At 40.5% G+C, this 19,986-nt stretch overlaps 1 protein-coding gene across 1 annotated transcript in view; it reads left to right on the top strand.

The window, feature by feature from the left end:
- The first annotated feature begins 3,075 nt into the window (after positions 1–3,075).
- The window catches only part of TRPC4 (transient receptor potential cation channel subfamily C member 4), a 142,576-nt gene continuing 125,665 nt past the window's right edge, over positions 3,076–19,986 (top strand). Inside the window, exon 1 of the mRNA XM_088522219.1 lies at positions 3,076–3,541. The gene's annotated coding sequence lies outside the window, so the exon portion shown is untranslated. The remainder of the gene's footprint in view (positions 3,542–19,986) is intronic.

The following is a 19,986-nucleotide window of genomic DNA, read 5'->3' on the forward strand; positions in this document are numbered from 1 at the left end:
TATTTCAATAATTGTACTAAATTCCTTTCTAATATAAGTAAATCTCCATCTTAATCAAAATTTCACCATCTTTTCAACTTTCATGCTGCCACTAAAAAAAGCTTTCCTTAACATGAGAAGAAAAAGCAATGAGGTACTAAGGCAACCATTACCTGACACTGTGCAAATCTAGTTAACAGTTAACATTCCTGCATGCTTTTTTCTTCCATCTCTAAAATAAGGATAATGAGCCATCTTTTCAAGTAAACTGCTTCAGCTCCATTGATTTGCATAAAGTTATGCTGATTCACACATGCTGTAAACGTTTTTACCTGTTCCCCATAAGTACTGAAAGGCTAAATCAATTAGTATTTGCAAAATGTATTTTCACATTTGTCAAGCTGCTTTTAATCTTTGTTTTTCTCTGTTTAGTGGTTCAGGAAATAAAACAAGTGACACACCCTAAAGATATTTGCACAAACTGCAAAGAGAAGGGAGGAAAATAAAAATCTGCTTGATATTTCAGATTTATAAAACTAAACTGAACTAAAAATGGCCAGGTAGTGGCCACGCATCAGTTTATGTTCTGAGAAGAGTAGTACAGCACGGGGGTGGAAATGAAGAAGCTCCCAAGGGCAACCTAATTTGGTGTGACACTGCAAGCAAATTAAAGGAAGGCCCAGTCATGCTGTTATCATATAACCTCTGAAACCTTCAAATGTGATACAGGATTCACAGACTGTTTAATTTCTACCGTAAACCTCTCTCTTCCTGCCACAGTATTTATTCCTGAGAAATATTTGGCATCTAGCTACGTGCTAGGAATACCAGCACACATTCAGAACATTACAAAGATACAGACCCTACTATCCTTAATCAGACAGAAAAGTCTATTTACTTCATTCCCATCTGAATAAGGACACCGAGATTTTTATCTGAACATTAGTTTAATTGGGAATTATCATCACTGGCAAGCCCCATAGGAGGCTGCTAATGGGTTATCATATGTAAGATGTCAGAAAGCGTAAAGTGTTCCATTTGCTCCTGAAAATTAAAAGAAATCTCAGTGCTACATATAAAAAGACATAAGAATAGTTAATTATAGAGGTATTTGCTTATGATAAATTAAGCATGATGCACTCAAAATAGAGCTTGGTTGCTCAAAATTTACCAGGAAAAGGCCTGGGGGGCTGGGGGAGGCATTTTCTGCCCTGCATGTGAACTGCCACTGTCTCTGAAAGTAAGTCTTGGCTGCTCTTGCAATCTGCAGCCTCAGGAGAGCCAACAGCTGAATGTACAGTGTACAAATACTCAGATCTGCTCTCCCTAGCAATTCTAATGCAAGGTATTGGGTTAGCCTCTCCCTTACTTTATGACAGGCTGTCTTTGTAGCCAGTTATCACTACTTACCTAAAACTCTCTCCTCAATTTTGTGTTCTAGCTACATATTTATGTATGAATTCATGCTTAGGCGCACGTGTGTGTGTGTGTGTGTGTGCACTAACGTGTCAATCAGCTCTCCAAAACAGCTGTCTCCATTTGGCATTTGATCTGCCTTTGAATGAATGCATGTTGATCTCATGAGTTCAGCTACATCCCTTAGGAAGGCCAGGCAAATACCTTGTTTCTGGGCTTGTGATGTGCCCCTGAGCAGTGACGATGGGCTGTTCCCTGAGCAGCTCCCCAAAGACGCTATGCCCAAATCTTACACTAATTTTGGCCACGTTTAAAATATGAATTCCAAAGATTCGCACGGAAGTAGTCTAATGCTGGCACTAGTGGAAGTCCCTGAAGAGAACCCTGCAGCATTTTCCCCGCTCAGTTCCCACTGCACATGATGCAGAAGAGCTGCATCACTGCTCCCTTCTCCTCCTCTGCCTGTTGAGGTCTGGTGCTTGTACGAACAGCCAGCCACCTCTGAGAGCAGCGCGACTGGCAATCCCTTAATACAGCTTGCAGTGACATTTTCAGGTCTGTGTGCCTGCCTGACTTTCAAAGCATTTCACTCCTCAGTGTGCTGAAGTCGCTTCTAGAGATGGAATGAGAGGCTCAGCATGGGAGATATCTGTGCACTTATTATTATTATTATTATTATTATTATTATTATTATTATTATTATTATTCATTTTTTTGTATCACCATCCCCTGTCTCCTGCCCTTGGGAGAGGGAGGAGGGTCATGGACGCTCCCCTACCTGCCATACGCACAGAATCTGAGGGAGCTGCACTGTCTGCATTGCCTTGTGCAATGCCCAAGGCTGAACAGGTGGGAAAAAAGAGGAAAAAAGAGCACCTGGATTTCTCATGGTGTCTTCTCCCATCTCTGTTCCTGCACTTTGTGTCTTTTGTTGTTGTTGTTGTTGTTGTCTTCTTGTTTTTTTTCCCCCCTACCATTTCTAAGCTTGTGCTCATAAGTTCTATCTGAAGTTTAAGGAAAGGGAAACCGCACACCCCTGCTTGGCCACGCAGATCCCCCTGTTAGACTGAGGCAGCCGCACACTGGGGTTCCTCCGCCCCACCAGAGACGGGATGGGCAACCCCCGCGACGCGGACCCCACTGCCCCGACGGGCCGGACTCACGCAGGCCGGGGCAACGCTCGTGGGTGGCTCTGCGGCCTCTGCGCGGGCGGGAGCAGGACGGGCGCGACGGAGAGTGGAGCCGCGTTGCCCTGCGCACTGACCCAAGCAGTTTTGCATTGGATGCTGTGCATCTTTGGACCGGTGTCCTGGACCGGAGTCCCGGCAAAGTTTCTCTGGAGTTTCTCTGTTATTATTTATATTTAACGGAGCCCACGGCACCCTCTCCAGCTCCAGCCACTTGTTCCTGGCGGGACACGCGAGCGCGGGCGCCGGGGCGCGGAACGCGGCGCGGAGGGTCCCCGCGGAGCGGCGCGCGGCGCAGCCGCCGGGGGGCGCTGCCGGGCGGCAGGGTGGCGTCCTGCGCGGGCGCGCAGCGCGGACGGGGAGGGCCGCGCAGCACCGCGCCAGACGCGGCTCCTCCGAGCAGGCAGCGCCGCTGGCCCCAGCGGGAGCGGGTCGCCTGCGGAGGAACCCAACGATTTTTGTCCATTCTCACCCCCCACCACCACCTTTTTTTTTTTTTTTTGGCCATGATTCCTGGGTCATTCCTCCTGTGTCCCTTCTGGGAAGCCTGCGCTGCAGCGCGGAGTAGAGTGGCGGAAGGTGCGGTTACTTTTTGCAGGCAGCATGAGATTCCGCGGGGGGATGCGGAGATGCGGCGCTGAGCAGCCGCGGGAGGACTCGCCGCTCATCTGTTGCACCGGGGCAAGGCGGCCTCGGGCGCCGGCGATGGAGACCCCCTGACTCGCGGCAGTGCCCCCGGCAGCGAGTGGCCAACATGCAGAAAATAAAGTAAAATAAATATATATGTATATAGGATGAGAAGTGTCTGAGATGGACGACCGCCACTGAAATAAAGCAAATGTCTCTTAAAAGGATTTAATTCACACAAGGAATTACAAGGGGTGCTTCCAAGGGAAAAATGTGACTTGTCGCCGCTGTTGAAGGAAGATGCCGACTGCCAAAGCACTCACCTAAAGCAAGTAAGTTCCCATCAACTCTGTTCTATTTCCCCCCTGATGCTGTGATTCCCTCTTCGTCCCTCTACAGAGAAGTCCCTAGGATGGTTTCAGCTAACTTTTGCATCTCCACAAGCGCTGAGAGACTGAAACGTTCGGGTACCTCCTTGGTTAGAGCACGGGGGAACGGTAAAATCCCGTCCTTTCCCTTTAGCTTAGTAACTGTGCGGGATATTTTTGTTTTATTATTTCCCTTGTTGCTGTTGTTGCTGTTTTTCTCTCAGCGGCTACCGTGGGAAGCGGCATCCCTCCCTCGGTGGCCGCGGGTGAAGTGTGACACCTGCAGGACAGCGGAGCCCTGCGGGCGCGCAGGGCGGCGGGCAGCGCTGCGCGACCCCGCTCCGCACCGCGCTGATGCGCACTCCCGGCTCCGCACCCGCCGCTCCACCAGGCCCTGGGCATTTGCACCTGGGGCAAGGGGACATTTGCCCCGGACCGCGATGAGGGGTGGCCCGCTCTGCGCGGCGCCCTGCGCGGCTCTGCTTCGCGCTCCGTAGCCGCGCAGCCCCGCGCTTCCCCAGCGCGGCGCGGAGCCAGGGCAGGCGCGGCGGTGCCCAACTTTCAGGGTCCCCAACTTGCGCGGGACACCGCAGCGCTCCCTGATTTGCGCGCCCGGCCACGTAAAGGCTCCGATCCCGCCCGCAAACCGTGGAGCTGCCGAGCCCCCGGGGAGAGGGAAGCGGGGGGCAGGAGGACTGCGAGGTCGGTGCGGGAAACCCGGGATGAAAAGAGCTGCAGCTTCCCTGTCAGAGGGAAACGGGCTGCCCGGAGGGATGCCACCTGTGCATGGGATTTGATTTTGCAAGAGCCGGCAGGGTTTTGGTCACGGGACAGTTGCCACAATCTTGTTAAAAAAAAAAAAAAAAAAAACACTTGAAGCTCAGGAACCTGAACACTCACAGGAAAATTGCACATTGCAAAAGGGCGGAATAATAAATAATAAAATTTCCTGTAATTGGCAAGACCTGCAGCTTTGTTAACTTAATATTGCCTACTCTGCCCACCTCCCCCCTCCTTTTTTTTTTCTTTTTTCTTTTTCTTTTTTTTTAAACAAGGGAATGTAATTTACATACTTCTGTTTTACTGGAATCAACTGAGTGATTCCCTGTTAGCATGGCAACCGGAATTTATGGTTCTTTAAGCATGCCTTATAAATGAGATGATTCTTTCAATCTTAAAACACCTTTTAGGTGGAAGTAAGTAAAAACACTTTTCCACCCTATGCCTTCCTTGCAGAGGAGGAGTATGCCTCAAAAATGAATGAAAAGGTGCTAAAAAAGAGACTACATGATGTTTTCATCAAAGAAAGAAATGCAGAATGGGAAATAGTTTATTGTCAGGCCTACGCACTAAACTAAATGACTGGAGAGCACATTTCAATCCAGTCCTCAAATTTTAAGATTTATAATTTAAATCCAACTTCAAGTTTTGAATTTGATCCTACTGCAATGATGTAGAGCATTTCAATATTTATATTAATTCCATCAAAGCCCAGACCTGGCCAGACTAACAAAGTTATCGGTGCAAAATATCCAGAGTTTCCATAACTTAACATCATTCAAATTAGGAAGAGTTTTTTTGTAAAGATAGAGAAGCTAAAGCCCAGCATGGAACTGCTTTAGAAGTGTCTTAGAGCAGCAGTCTCTGAATTGTCAGAAGACCTGAGTTAACACCTCCTTTTAAGCAAGGTTCAAGTTTAAACTTTCTCCTTTCAGTACAAAACTGGGTAACACTTTCATAGTGCAGTTTGTTTTTCCTTTCTTTCTGCACTGAAAAAGGTCCTTTCTGCTGGCAGAGGATTAGATCCCTTACTGTAGTGTTTTTTGGTTTTTGTTTTGTTTTGTTTTGTATGTGTGTGTGCATGTGTGTGCGTGTTTTTTTTTTTTTTTCTTCTGCTGTTCAGACTTCAGAATAGATGAGACTGACTTTGGAAAAAGCAAAACAAAAATATGTCTGTCTTAAATTTAACTTCAGTCACTTATTCTGACACTATATATAGTAATCATTGCCCTTAAAATAGCTCCAGAAATAAATTCTATTTCTTCTTATCATCTTATTTAAAACCAAATAATGCTAGCTGAAATTAAAGTCACTTGAGGTTATTCCAAATCGCGTACCATTTTGCTTATCTTCTTGAGCATGCCTGCTGAAAATATTATGTCCTGAGCAATATGGTTCCACTCCTGATGAAAGTGAATTTGCACTACTTCGGTATGAACAACCCACCAACTATTTACTGGAAGACGATTGTAGAGAAAGCTGTCAAGGGATTAGCTTCTCACCTCTGGGTACACAGATGTAGTACCTCACTTAGGTGACAAATAAAAATGAGCATGACTGTTCCTCCCAGCACCTGAGATTTGTCTCCACCCAGGACACTGTGTAATCTGTCAACTTCCTTCTGGATTCATTGGCATGAGGTGGCAAAACAGGGAAAATGTCGAGTAGCATCTCTGCCTGCTCTGCTACATGTAGTAGCTATACTGGTAATCAGTGCTAAAAAGGACTGGATTCCTTTTGAAAACAGTAGAAAAGTCTCTGTTATAATCTATTTCAAGAAAAAGCAGGCACAAAGAGAGGAAGCAGTTACTATCCAGAGTCAAACGCCTCGTGCACGTCAGATGTAGTTACCTTTTCTGCTGAGATCTAAGTTGTGCTGGTTTGTAGGCTGGTTACTTTTCCTAGCGTAAATTTTTAAATAGCTGAAGTCAAGTTGAAGGTGAGACTCTGTCTATCAATCAACTTACTGTAACTATGTTTTGTGTCCATAAATATTATTGCAGAAATGATCTATTTTAGAAGTCCTGAATTCACTGAGGCAGATGAAAGATGGAGACTTGCCCTTCATCTGATGTTAATGTATTGTAGCATTTGTGTAACAACAGGATCAATGGTGCTAGGACCCTCATGTCCACTGTGATTTGTTGCAGAACAAGTTGTCTTGTTTAAATACATTTTATTTATTATGATTTTATATAAAGAAAACAGAGAAAAGGTGAGCAAGCTTCTTTTCGCAACAGATATCCAGGCAGAAAGTATTCATACATACATTAGCTTTTTGCCAAACTATTGTTTGAAACAGGGGAAATACAAACACCTGGAAATAGGAGGTAATTGCTTTGTGCAGCGATGTTTAGAAGGCATTTAAAGGTTTTTCGTACACTGCACAGAAAGTAACAAATACACCTGCTCTACTAAATCATTTTCCATTTTCTTGGAGCTGATCGGGTTTGAATTCTGGAAGTACTTCTTTGACTTTTTACAGACATTTATTCCTAATTTAGGTAGTGACTGGTGTGAGACAAGAACTGCAAAGTACATTGGATAAAATTTACCTTTTTTCGGCTAAGCTATTTTCAGTGAATTGTGGGTGGAAGGGGAGACAGGAAAGACTCCTTAAATTTTGGTGAATTTTACAAATGCCTAAGAGTTTGATCCAGTCAAATTTAACCTCTAAAGTCTATGACTGCTTCTGCAATTTCTTGGACTTGAACCTGTTCAAGATACACTTACTGGAAAAGCTTCTTGCATGCCTGTGAATGTCAGCTGAATGATTTAGAAATTATGATAATACTATATCTGAAATGTTATATAATGGGGAGAGGGAAAAAATAGACAGAGAAAGATTTTTTTTCCCATTAGGTTTTCCTAGGTTAGAGAGTATAAGAATGCTTAAGGAAAAATTCCCACTTATTGTGGAAAACTGGGACCCCAGCACCTGAGGATCAAGCAGCCATTCCCAGTAAGGAAAAGGACCTGTCCTACCACACTGCTTGGGTGGCTGATCGGTAGCCACGACCTGTGGTAGTGCCTGTCTGTGCCCTTTGAATCCTGCTTCAGCATGCACAATGGCCCTTAGGACCAGCCAGTCATGCAAGGTGCAATTGCATTATCCCTGCAAAAGTAGGTTGTGTCACTTTCATAGACTTAAGACATCTTCCCTGATTGCTCATTATAACTACAGGGTACCAATGTCCTATGTATCTTGTTTCACAGATTCAGCCTTCTGGGGCTGAATCAACATGAAATACCTATGTGTTGGCTGCTGAGTGGAGTCTGTAGTCTCTCCTTCTTTCTTTGCCTAAGAGTAAAAGGCACAAGGGGAGAGTGGAGCATCTCCCCAGTTTGTAGAGCAGAACACTACAACAACATTAGAAGCAGAACACTAGAGATGCCAGTCTCTTTATGTTAACTGTGTTAACTGTGCAGCAAGACTAGGTCATCTGAGAAAACACACCTAACATTGGCTAAATTTGCTCACATGAGGTGATGAAGTCCCAGCTGTGCAGCACGGCTGCAGTAGTACAGCATGAAAGTTAAATAGGTATAAAGGTCATCAGTAAGACTGAGGACAAATGGTTGCTATAATCAGGCTAAAATGCAGTTTTTTTGTTTTTTTTGTTTTTTTTTTAAGCACCCACAAGTAATACATGTGCACGAAAACACTGTGCCTACTTTGAAACAATCCAGAAATAACATAAATTTCCAATTGCTTTTTTGATAGACACTTCTGGGAGATTGCCAGCATCCACCTCTGCAATTTGTTTTTCTTATACAGGATTCTTCAAAATGCAGTCTTACGCAGAGTGGTAGTAACTACCTAAAACATTTGCTACTTTCCAGCTCAGATGTCTAAGATCATGTCCATCATAGACAGGAAGAAGCCCAACAGGTTCCTCTGTGCTATGTAGGTATCGGGGATGCTGTCAACCTCTGCCATCAAGCACGAGAGGAGCAGCGATGCAACCACCCCCACCCAAAGTGCTGCGAGAAGTCAGCCAGAGGCAATTTTATTATTCCTTACGAGGCATAGACATTTGTCCAGTGCTTTTCTGACAGTATATTCTGTACTGGATGGACAAAGAATTCAAATTTGTCACTTTAATCATCATTTAATCAAGGTTTTCAGTCACATTGCATGACATTAGGAAACCTTGGAAAACCAATGAAATCCTCTGTTTTCAGATTAATCAACAAATTTTTGTCTGTGTCACTCTAAATCAGAAGAAGCATGCTGGAGCATAGTCTCAAAGATGAAAACTGAAATATCCCCTAGCATACAGATTGTCCTTAGCAGATCAGCAGTATAGTAGAAGACCTGAGTGTCCTGACTAGAAAAGAGAGTGCCAAATCATTATCATCTGTATTTAAGCATTAAATCTTTTCTAACAATATAAATGCTTTAAATTTAGTTTCCAGTTGTTAGCAAATATTTTATTTTTGTGCATTGATTTGCTACCAGCATTTTCATTTGAAAAATGGAACAGGCCGTCATACTTTTTGAGTACGGGAACTGACACTAGGATTGTAGCTGAAGATACAGGGCCATGTTGAGTCTGATTCAATATTCCTCACAGTAAATATGCCTACAGTGATTTCTGTCAGAAGCATTTTTGCTAACAAATCCCAAAAAGATTTTTAAAAAGATTTTTGCACCAAAGGTCAGATTCATTTTGTGTAACCACCACAAATAGGGTTGTCTATTCTAAATTGACTGCTTGTGTTCCTTGTGTAGTCACTGCAGAGATACAGACACATCCCAGGGAAAATTAGTCCAGTGGGAAAATTAGGCGTAATGCATATACCTAATGCAGAGGGGGAAAAATTACTTTCTGCAGGTGTTTATTGTTTCTGATTGCTGTTGGATTAGGTGCCTACATTCACCCAACTAAAATTAGATGAGATTAATTTTAGCGTAACTGTATCTAAAGAAAATAAAAGCCACATTCAGAGAAGACACAAAACAGAGGTCTGTTTTCTTCCAAATTATCTCAAGGTCCTATTGACCTTGGTGGTACCAATGTAATATCAAGGCATTATAATCAGAACATGTTAAATTAATTCAAATAACCTGTCAGATTTTTTATAAGTTTGTAGTTGTACTGGGTAGCCGAAATATATCTTGTAATGATGCTAAGGTAGTGTCGACTGGCTCTATTATAGAAAAAGAACCCACTGTGCTGGGTGCCCACGTCCTGCCGCCTGCCAGTGAGGATTGTCCTCTTCCCGCGTGCATGTTCTGCATCTAGGGAGCAAGAGCACAAACGGTCTCAGCCGTGCCATTCCTATGGCTTATCTTCATCTGCTGAATACCTAATTACAAAGGAAATTATCTTTCAGAGATGATATCATTGCTTTAATCTCTGCTCATGCAGAAATGTTTGTTGTTATCAAAACACTTCAAAATAAATCCTCCTGCGAAGCTTCAGCACTGACTGCTGCATACGTCCTGCCTATCTTGTACTGGAAAAGAATAAAATATCCCATTTGCATTTTGCTTATACTGACACTATTTTATTTTAAATTGGGAGAGATGTTTACCTTTTGTTTTTGATGGAATCACTTAAAGGAATTAGAGCTGCAATCAGCTAACAAAACTCATTCCCTTTAAATTGTTTATGCTGACATGGTGAGCTTGTTTTTCAAATTTAATTTGCTTTATAGTACAGTTGCACCTTAAAATTACTACTGTCAGTTTTAAAGGCATACATTTTCCTTATGGTAGCCTTCGCTATCTATAGGATATATATCACTATATACCATACAGATCTATATCACTATATACCATACAGAGGAATTCTTTGGCTATGCATAAAATCAAAACCAAGGAGACTGTAGGATAGTTTTTCTAGTTTGCATCATGCATCTTAGCTACAGCATTGCAATTCAAAAGCCAACCAATAATGGGTAATCTTTGGATTCATTTAGACACTTTAATTAGACGTCTGAGTTGAAGCTAATCTTTATAGCCAGTAGAAAGAAACCAATGACTTTGTAGGTTAACTCACCTGGCCTATCTTAAATGAGGTTAATGACCTCTGCAGGGTGTACATTTCTTCCTATTTGCAATGAAAGATGACTTGGATTTCAAAACAGCCTCTGATGACTACTTTTTTGTCTTCCTAGCTTAGGGAAGATGAGCAGCACCTTTTATTTTTAAAAAGTCCTTAATCAAAGTACTACACAGTGCCACAGAATGATTAATACAGCTTCATAATGCTGATAGGAAGAATATGTTATGTGCAGGAAGCTACAGTCCACGCCACTGAGGTGACACTGCAGATTGTAGATAGGTATGTGTACTAAGTCCTGTGCTCTAACTACTCAGTGGTTTTTCTTGTAAAAGATATCGGGCTTAGCAATTGCAAAATTATATTTTGGCCTACCCACTTAAATAAAAATGTTTTATTCATGGTTGTTTAACATAGCAATCCTAACTTTAAGCATATTTGTCTATGCACTGAAGACAGTTGTACCAAATATTGAAATGATTTGAGATGATAAAGTGTGTTTATTGCTGCAGTATCTTAATGCATAACTAAACTTCCTTATAAGTCCATTGTTGTTGTTGTTTTTTTGTGGATACACATCTTCCACAATGCTCAGTATAAGGATGATGACCAAGGATTCAAACCTCCCTTCTTTCTCTATTCAAATTTGTTCATGGGAGAGAGACAGGGGACATTCAGTGAGATAGGTGCCTTTCAGCGGTTTGGCACTAGTTCAGCCCTGAACTAACCAAGAGCACACATAGGCATTTGTGGGGAATGATTAGGATAAGAAGGATTTCTAACTGATCTCCGGAGTGCTTCTTCACTTCTTCAAAACTACTGTCATTTAGGAATGACTCTGCTGGCTTTAGGCCAGACTTTAGGGGCTTTATTCCATTTGAAGAATTCCTTTGGGTTAACTACAGACAGGATCTGGCTTTTAGATCTTTAAAATTCAAAATATAGTTGGTATAATTGGACATGTGCCTTGGATCCATTCTGCCTTTGTATTTTGCTAAAGGGACCTTATTCTCATAGGAGGCCATTTGTTTCCTTGCTTGGCCCTTCAATGAAGAACCACATTGTTTTACCAATGTCTTCTTACTGATGTGCCTTTGTGATTTTACCCCTTGTTAATGTCAGATTTACCACCCACTTGCCTGGTAAGGTAAGTCCAGACACTGTGAGTTCTTGGTGGTGCTGAACTACGTTTCCTGAATAAGAATTCTCCTTGGTACTTTAAAATACAACCATGCTCTTTTTAAAACCAAGGTTTTGCTGGCTGTTTGAAAGGTAGCACAAATGAGACTCCAGGGAGGTGAGAAATACGTAACATTTCAAAACAAATGGGCAATCAGTAACGTTTTAATTTCAAGGAAATCATATAAATGAAGGACAGAAAAGACCAAGACTTTGATGAGAAACACAAGCTCATTCAATTAGGTCACCTCATCCTTACATTCTGTGCAATGTTCCTATAGGCAGTTAGCTAACGGACATCTTTGAAGGCTTCATTCCCTCTGAAAATAGTGTGATAGATAGTGAAATGGGGTAAAATTAACTTTTGTAATTTTAATAATTCCATCAGTGTTTTCTTGACTAGCTAGTCACTTAAAAAAAAAAAAAAACACTTTCCTCAAATCCTTTGTTTATAAACAACTACTATAATTAAAAGTTACTTAAAAGAATCAACAACTCATAGTAACAAAACCTTATAATCAACACATGACAGAGTTCATTTTTGCAGAGAAAAATATTACCTTTGTAAGTAAAGCCTTGATTCAAGAAAGTATTTAAATTTATGTTTGGTGTTCTACTGAAAGTAGAACATATGATGCTTCGCATTAGGACATACATACACCTTATAGCTTTACTTAGCATAAATATTTGCTTGAATCCAGGTTTAAGGGTTATCATTGGGCAGTTCAGGTGAAAATTTGTATGTGATAACAAACTGCAAATGTAAATACAGAATCCAGCATCACTTTAAAGGTTCCACATGAGGTGGGATGTTTCCATCATTCCTCTTTGGGAGTGTTACTTTAATTAACAGAGATTTGATTTATTTTTCATTCCTTTATCATAGAAGGAATCTAACTGTATCATTATACAGTTAGATTTTATTTCACAGGCTCATTTTTATATCCAAAGATGCCATATTCAAAAATACTTTCGGCAACTAATAGTTTTAAAATCCCACAGGCTGTCTGCTTTTTAATTTAGCTGACTGTTTTTTTTGGTGTGCAACTAAAGGCTTAGAGAAATTTGAAAACTACAGGTGAGTTAAAACAAATGATTATGAATAGTCAAAGTTTTTTGAAGTTGTAGTACCCTAATGTGAAATATTATAAAATAAAAAATGAAGCAATTCCTTCTTCTCTTTTCATATGCCAGTCACACATTCATTCATTCAGATGCAAGATGTCCTTTTGAAAATTTGCTGCCTTGGATGTCAGAGAGTTATAATACTTCAGCAGCTTTTGTTTATTTTCAATAATTTAACAATTTATGAAAACATACTGAGTTTCATTCATCACTCCAATGCAGCCAATGCAATTACAAATTGTGGGAAAATCGGTTCAAAAGCTTGTTATTACTAACTATCTAGTATTTACTATGTAGAAAAAAATATGTAGGCCTAAGACATTGGTCTGTTTGCCACCATTTTTAGTGCCCATGATTACCATCCACACCGATCCTGTATAATGCTGGTAGGGCTCTATAAATGACTTTTCTGTTGCTGTTCATAGACTTTATTATATTGAATCTTTGGTTGGAGAGAAGTAATGAATCTTTTGGTATTTTAAGTGTATTGATAGAGTTGATAAGGTCTAAAATCTCACTGCAACTACAAATTAGAATTACTGTATTCTTTTGATGTTGGGAAATGAATAGTAAGAATGAAAATTAAGCAGGGTATCATACTGGAATTTTAGACCAAATTTCTTTTTCTCTCTCTCTTTTTTTTTTTTTAATTGAAACATTCAAGAATCATTCTCAACAGTTTTTGATAACATTGCCACAAAGCTGATCACCAGTTCAAGACTATAGCTCATCTGAGAAAAAAAGAAAACAGTCTTCAAAGTCACTATTTGGATAGTGATTTTAATCAGAGGTCTAGTGTTCTTCAATATGAAAGAGGAAAGCAGGACTATAGTCCATTAAAATGTTCACCTCGTGTGCACACAGAGCTATTTGCATATCATTGCTTTGGAATATTTAACACTCTGTGTACTTGCTTATATGAAGAAAATTATGAGGGTTTGAGTCTGCTTTTCAACCAGGTATGACTTATTTATCATCCCACACTAAAAATGGTTACCTTCAGTGGCAGCCTGCTGGGATATGGATCATTCATAGAGGTTCAGAGACTGCTTTTCTGAACAAGTTTTGAAACTCCAAGTGAACAAAGTGTTAATTTAAAGCCAGTGACCTTTGGAAGATGAACTCACAGCTCTAACGCTGTGCTCACTTAGCTATAGCTTACACTAAGGATTTTTTTCCTTGGTCTGGTAGCAAATATAACTTGCCTTGAATTGAGCCAGTGTCTTTTACTTAATTTGTTATTCAGAAATATATTTCTTTAAGACTTTAATGGAGAAAAATAAGCTCATCAGTTTAAAAGCACAGCGGACTATTAAGCACATTCATCTAAGTCTAACAATAACATCTTTAATCATTTGATCCTCAAATGAACTGTACATGGCAGCTGTCAGGGAAAGCTTCTGAAAGGAGGTAAGACACTCTACTGCTACGCAGCTTTAAATGTTCCTCCAGAAATCTACTTTTGACATTATATACCATGACATGCATCATCGGAAAACAAAAAGTAGCTCACCTGACAGATCTTGCACCTGAAATCAGCAGGAGGAGCTGTGTGAGGGCATAGGAAGACAACAGTGGAAGATGCCACAGCAATTAAAAAGTTTTTTTTTTAGAAAAAAAAAAAAAAAAAGTGGTGCATATTGTGTAAGCTAATCTAGAGAAAGCAGTCGCCCAGTTTCAGGTCTCTTGTGACATGGTACTTATTTCTTTGGCCTGGACCTGTAATGTAATTGCACAGAGTGACTGTATAAGGGACTAGAGGAGACAGCCATATAACTATATTTGAGTTAATCACAAACTGACACTTAGCAATTCCTTTTCATATCTTGAGTTTATGTGCTTAAAAAAAAATTCAAAGTTTAAGAAACTGTTGCACAGAAAATTCTTATGTTTCTAATTCATTAGTCATTAATGTCTAGCATTAATAGCACCAATCCATCAAGTTCCTTTGAGTACTAGCTGATAGCCCCTGCAGTGGAACTGGAAACTTCCTAAAATTAAAAAAAGGATAGATGTTAATACCAAGAAAAAAATTCAAGGTTTTGATTTGGGCTGCCAGACTATCGACAGAGGTGATTGATAGCCAAAAGCTATAGAAAAAATAAAACTGCTAGTTCAAGTAAAATCAAAAGCAGGTTTTCTGAATAACATAGATAAAACACGGATCAATTTCTCTGAAGTGGGAGTTGGGCTGCTTTCTTCACTGGATTGTTGGTGTTCACAAACATGTCTTCACGGTGTATTCCCCTTTTATTTTTCTGCAGCTTATCTCCTTATTACTTACAATTGTATATTCCATTTTTAATCATTATGATTATTTTACTGTGTCGTATTGAAGAGAAGATGTGAGTTCTGTTCCAGCACTTGAACACAGATAGACCACGGAGGAATGGGACTCCCTCACTATCCTTTAGCTGACTAAAATTTTATTACCAATTTGAAGAAGCAAATAGCCCTCTTCATTCCCAGAGGCTGAAACAACATCTGAAAGGCTTGTAATGTGTAAAAAAACCCTAAGCAACCCTAGCTTAATATCTTATACTCCTGATGGTGAATTCTGCTCCTAATCAGATGCAGCCCACAGTTGCAAAAAAAAAGAGTGACAAGTACAATCTTCATCCCTCCCATTTCTCTCCTCTGCCCTCCTGGAATTCAGTATCTGTGACAAACATGAATGATCTAAAATAAATAGATACAAGCACCCCCAGGTGCCCTATTCTGCTATAAAAATAGAAGAGGAAAAATGAAAGGTTGCTACAAGATCAAAGGTGTAAAATGGATTAGAGAAGAGAACAGAAAGCAGCAGTAATTAGGACCAATTTAAAAGCAGTTTTAATAGCTGTACAATTCCAAAAGATTAAGAGATTGTTGAAATATAAAGCCACAATATAGGAGGAAGCACAACAGGGAAAAGATAAATACAGAAGAGGTTTTGAGAGTAGGTAAAACCATGGTTTGCTGAGGAGGAAAGAGGTGACTTGGTAGAGGATTAAAAGATAAAGTTGTATATTAGAGGCAGAGCAACAGCGAGCCAAAAACTAAGAAAACACCTTGCTTTCACTAATGTAGATGACACTGCAAGAAGTAGCAGTAATTAGAGAAATAGTTTTCAGGATGTACAGTACCTTGAGCTAACCTGGACTGCATGCGTAATGTAGCAGGAAAGTTACACATGCACACACCTTCATAGATTTTTGAACTATGGTATCTGGCATATTTAAACAGAAATCCTAGGTTCATGAAATAATTTATAGTTCCTTTAACCCTAGTCCTGCAAAGTTTTATTGTGTTCACTGGGAGTAACCTCCTCCCCAACTAAGTCAAAGTCTTTTTGCCACTGACCTCAGCTATGGCATTACCTCTCCCACTTAGTAATCCCAATGCCTTTAGTATTTTAGGATTATATTTAATCTCCTTCAAATTGAAGGATATTAAAAATGATGGCACAGGCTGCCTTACCGGAGCATTGGCACTTGAGGATTGAACATTTTACCATTCAGCATCTTTGAGATTTTGTATGAAAAAAAAAAAAAAAGAGTACATCGGAATGTACTTCAAGTGGCCTGGGAAAGCACAGAGAAAAATAAAAACAAATCTAATGATGCTATCACTAGAACCTTAGATAACATTATCTGAGTGACACTAGTTTCTGAATGTCAGCTATATAGTACCGTGGATATAATTGCTGAAATGCAGCAGTCTTGGTACTTGCTGAAAATCAAATGTGTGATTTGATACATTTCAGTAATACAAAAATCCAAATGGTCTTAAATTCTGAAAATAGTCTCTGTTGTTGAATAAGAAGCAAAAGAGACTAAAATCTTGGGTCTTGGCAATCAAACACCAGCAAATCCAAACAATGAAAAAAGGAGTTAGAGATCTCTTAAAATGAAAGGGATCCTCTTAGTTAGATGAAGATGGGCAAAGGACGTAAGTACTTTTCAAATAAAATAATTCACAGAAAATCAGTTCATAGAATGTTTGAGGTTGGAAGGAACTTTGGGAGATTATCTAGGCCCACCTGTATTCTAAAGAAGGGTCACCGAAAGCAGGTATCTCAGGACCTCCCTGAGCAACCTGTTCCAGTGCTGTCACCCTCACTGTAAATAAGTTCTTTCTCAGATTAGATGGAGCGTCTTGTGACTCAGTCTGTGTCTGTTGCCTTTTGTCCTGTCCCTGGGCATTGCTGCAAAGAGGCTGTCCCTCTCCTCCTTACACTCTCCCTTTATGGCTGAAATGCACTTACAAGAACCCTCCTCAGTTCCACCTTCTCCAGGCTGAGCATTTCCAGCTCTCTCAGCCTTCTCCAAGGTAAGAGTTGGTCCAGGCCCTTAATGATCATAGTTGCCCTATGCTGAACTGTCTCTGGGAGTTCCATGTCTCTCTAGTATTGGAGAGCCCAAAACTGGACCCAGCATTACAGATGTGTCCTCACTAGGGGTGAGTAGAAGGCAAGGATCACCTCCCTCAACCTGCTGGCTAGTATCTAATGCATTTCATGCTTACTCCTTTACCACAAGAGCAACTGCTGGCTCATGGCCAACTTGTTGTCCACCAGGACTCCCCCATCCTTTTCTGCAGAGCTGCTTTCCAGTAGATCAGACTGCAGTCTGTACTGGTGCATAACCTTATTTTTCCTAGATGCAGGAGCCTGCATTCCCTCAGGTGAACTCCAAGAGGCGCCTCTCTGCCCATCTCTCCAGTCTATTGAGGTCCCTCTGAATGGCAACACTGCTCTCTGATGTATCAGCTACTCCTCCCAGTTCTGTATAATCAGCAAAACTGCTGAGGATAACCCAGTATTAGTAGACCCTGTACTGACTGTTGGTGTAGAGTGCTATTTACCAGGCTCCAACTAGACTTCATGTCACTCTGCCTTTCAGCTAGTTCTCAATCCACCTAATTTTCTGCTTCTCTTGCCCACAAGCTTGTGAGTTGGTCTGTGAGCATGCTATGGGAGACAGTGCCAAAAATCTTGCTGAACACAAAGCAGACAGCATACACTGCCCTTTCCTCATTTATCCCGCTGGCTTTAGAAGGTCTTTAAGCTGGCCAAGCTTGATTTCCACATTGTGAATCAACGTCATGAATCTGATGACCTTCTTGTCCTTCATGTGTCTGGAAATGTTGTTCAGCATTAGCTGCTTCCTCATCTTTCCAGGGATGGAGGTGAGGCTGACTGCTCTGTAGTTCCCTGGGTCTTTCTTTTTGTCCTTTAAGAAAACAGGAGTGACATTTACTTTCTTCTAGTCTTCCTGATTGCCATGACCTTTCAAAGATTGATAAGAGTGGCCTAGAAAGGACATTGAACAACTATCGAGGCACATGAGGGTGCATCCCATCAGGGTCCATGGACTGTGGATGTCCAGTTTTCTTAAGTAATACCTAACCCAATCCTCCTCTACTCAGGGAAAATCTTCCTTTATCCAAGTCCTAGCCCGCGTTTTGCTTTCACTTTCAAAACACAAATGTCCTATTTCAAGTGTTAATTGTTCTTCTGTGTTTTTCAAATATTTTGTGTTTTTCAAAGTGCTGTAAAAATGTTATTCTATTTCTTTGTAGGGGAATGTGGATTTTTCAGTTTAAGAGTGCATAAATCTCCATACTTGGCAACAGTGTAAACTCACTCAGTGAACAAAAGCTATGATGTCATAAAGCTTGAAAAATAATAACAAATATGTGGAATCTCCTTCTGTGGAAATCTTGTAAACCTGTCTGGATGTGACCCTGTGCCACGTGCTCTAGGCGTCCCTGCTTGATGTCCCCCTCTCTAGAGGTCCCTTCCAACCTCAACCATTCTGTGATTCTGTGAAATTTCCTGAAGTGAAGAAAATTATCCTTGTTAAAGGTAATTTAAGTTTTTCAACTAACTTTACTTTAGTCACAGCCTTACTGCATCAGACCAAATTCCTTCAAGCCTAGTAGTTTGTATTTGAAATTGGCCAATAGCCAATTTCTAAGTTGGAGTACAGTAATAGAGTAAGTGCATATGATCATTTCTCATAGTACTCTCCCAGACTGCTTCAAAGTCAGGAACTTCCTTGTCCAGATATGGTTTCAATTTGTTTGGTAATCCTCAGTGGATTTTTCTTTCATGAGCTCATCCAGTCTTCTGTGCAACGCATCTGTACTTTTAGCATCTACCAAATCTCTCAGCAATGAATTCCAGAAGTCACTGAATGAAGACTCACTGGATCCTGCTTGTCGTGAACCTCACTCCTGCTGCCTTCATTTAACAGCTCCTAGAGTTAGCACCTGAAAAGACAGTGAAGAGAGAATTCTCATCTGACCTGCTCTTACCATCCATAATTACATGGACCTGTATTACATCTTCTGTTCATCACTACATTACAAACTGGGGGTTTGTAACTTAGTCATTCACATTTTGGAAGCTGTTCTCTAAATTTAAGCATCCTGCTGTCATTCTCTGAATTTTTTCCAGTAGTACTGGCTCCCTTTTGAGATGAGGAGACCGGGAACATGTGTTCAATCCTTTGTCACTCTGAACCCAAAGAAACACATACATTCCCACTAGTATGAATGAAGCAAATTCTGTTTGACAGAAAAAAATGTACATATTAAACCGTGATTCCAAATTCTTTGTTTTCCTCCTTGTTTTATAACTCGTTCAGTAATAGAGTAAGACTTACAGAATATTATATTTTTCTTTTTCTGTAGCCAAATTGGTAGCTGAGACATGTGGGAATGTAACTGGTCATGACTCATTTATGCTTAGACAAGAAAGGAAGATTTATAAAATAACTGCTATTTTGTTTATGGAAGACTATGTCAGTGCTGGGAGCTTAACTTTCGTTCTTCTATTTAAAATGAAGATCAAATTCCTCTGTAAAACCTGAATCATTATCTTCCAGAAGAGCTTGCTAATTCTAGTAATCATTTGTTTTAATTCCTATGCATGTATTGAAACACTGCAGCATATGTGTCTGAGGTAAATTGTACAAGGACTTTCATTATTCACGTGGGCTTTCACTGTGAGGTTTTTTTTTTTTTTTACTATAATGGTTCTCTACCCAGCTGAACTTGTCATTGTTAGTTTGTTAAAAACACATCTCAGTCAGGCCTAAGCAATTATAGAATTTAAGAGAAGAGAAATTTACTGACTCATTTAATACTGCAAGAAGAACAAGGAGATTACCCACCGAGCCATTCAGAAACCACGGTTCCTTTCTGTGCTTTACACTCTAATTACGTGTGTCACAAAGTTACAATCCCTCTTTTCTTTTTAACTCAAACTTGAAATGTAATTTCAATATACATTTTTCCTGTCAAGCAATCCAAGGAAAATGAATTACT

The sequence above is a fragment of the Tinamus guttatus genome, unplaced genomic scaffold (genome assembly GCF_059628265.1).
Source record: "Tinamus guttatus ecotype Peru unplaced genomic scaffold, ASM5962826v1 Tinamus_guttatus_pri_ptg000150l, whole genome shotgun sequence".
NCBI lineage: Eukaryota > Metazoa > Chordata > Aves > Tinamiformes > Tinamidae > Tinamus > Tinamus guttatus.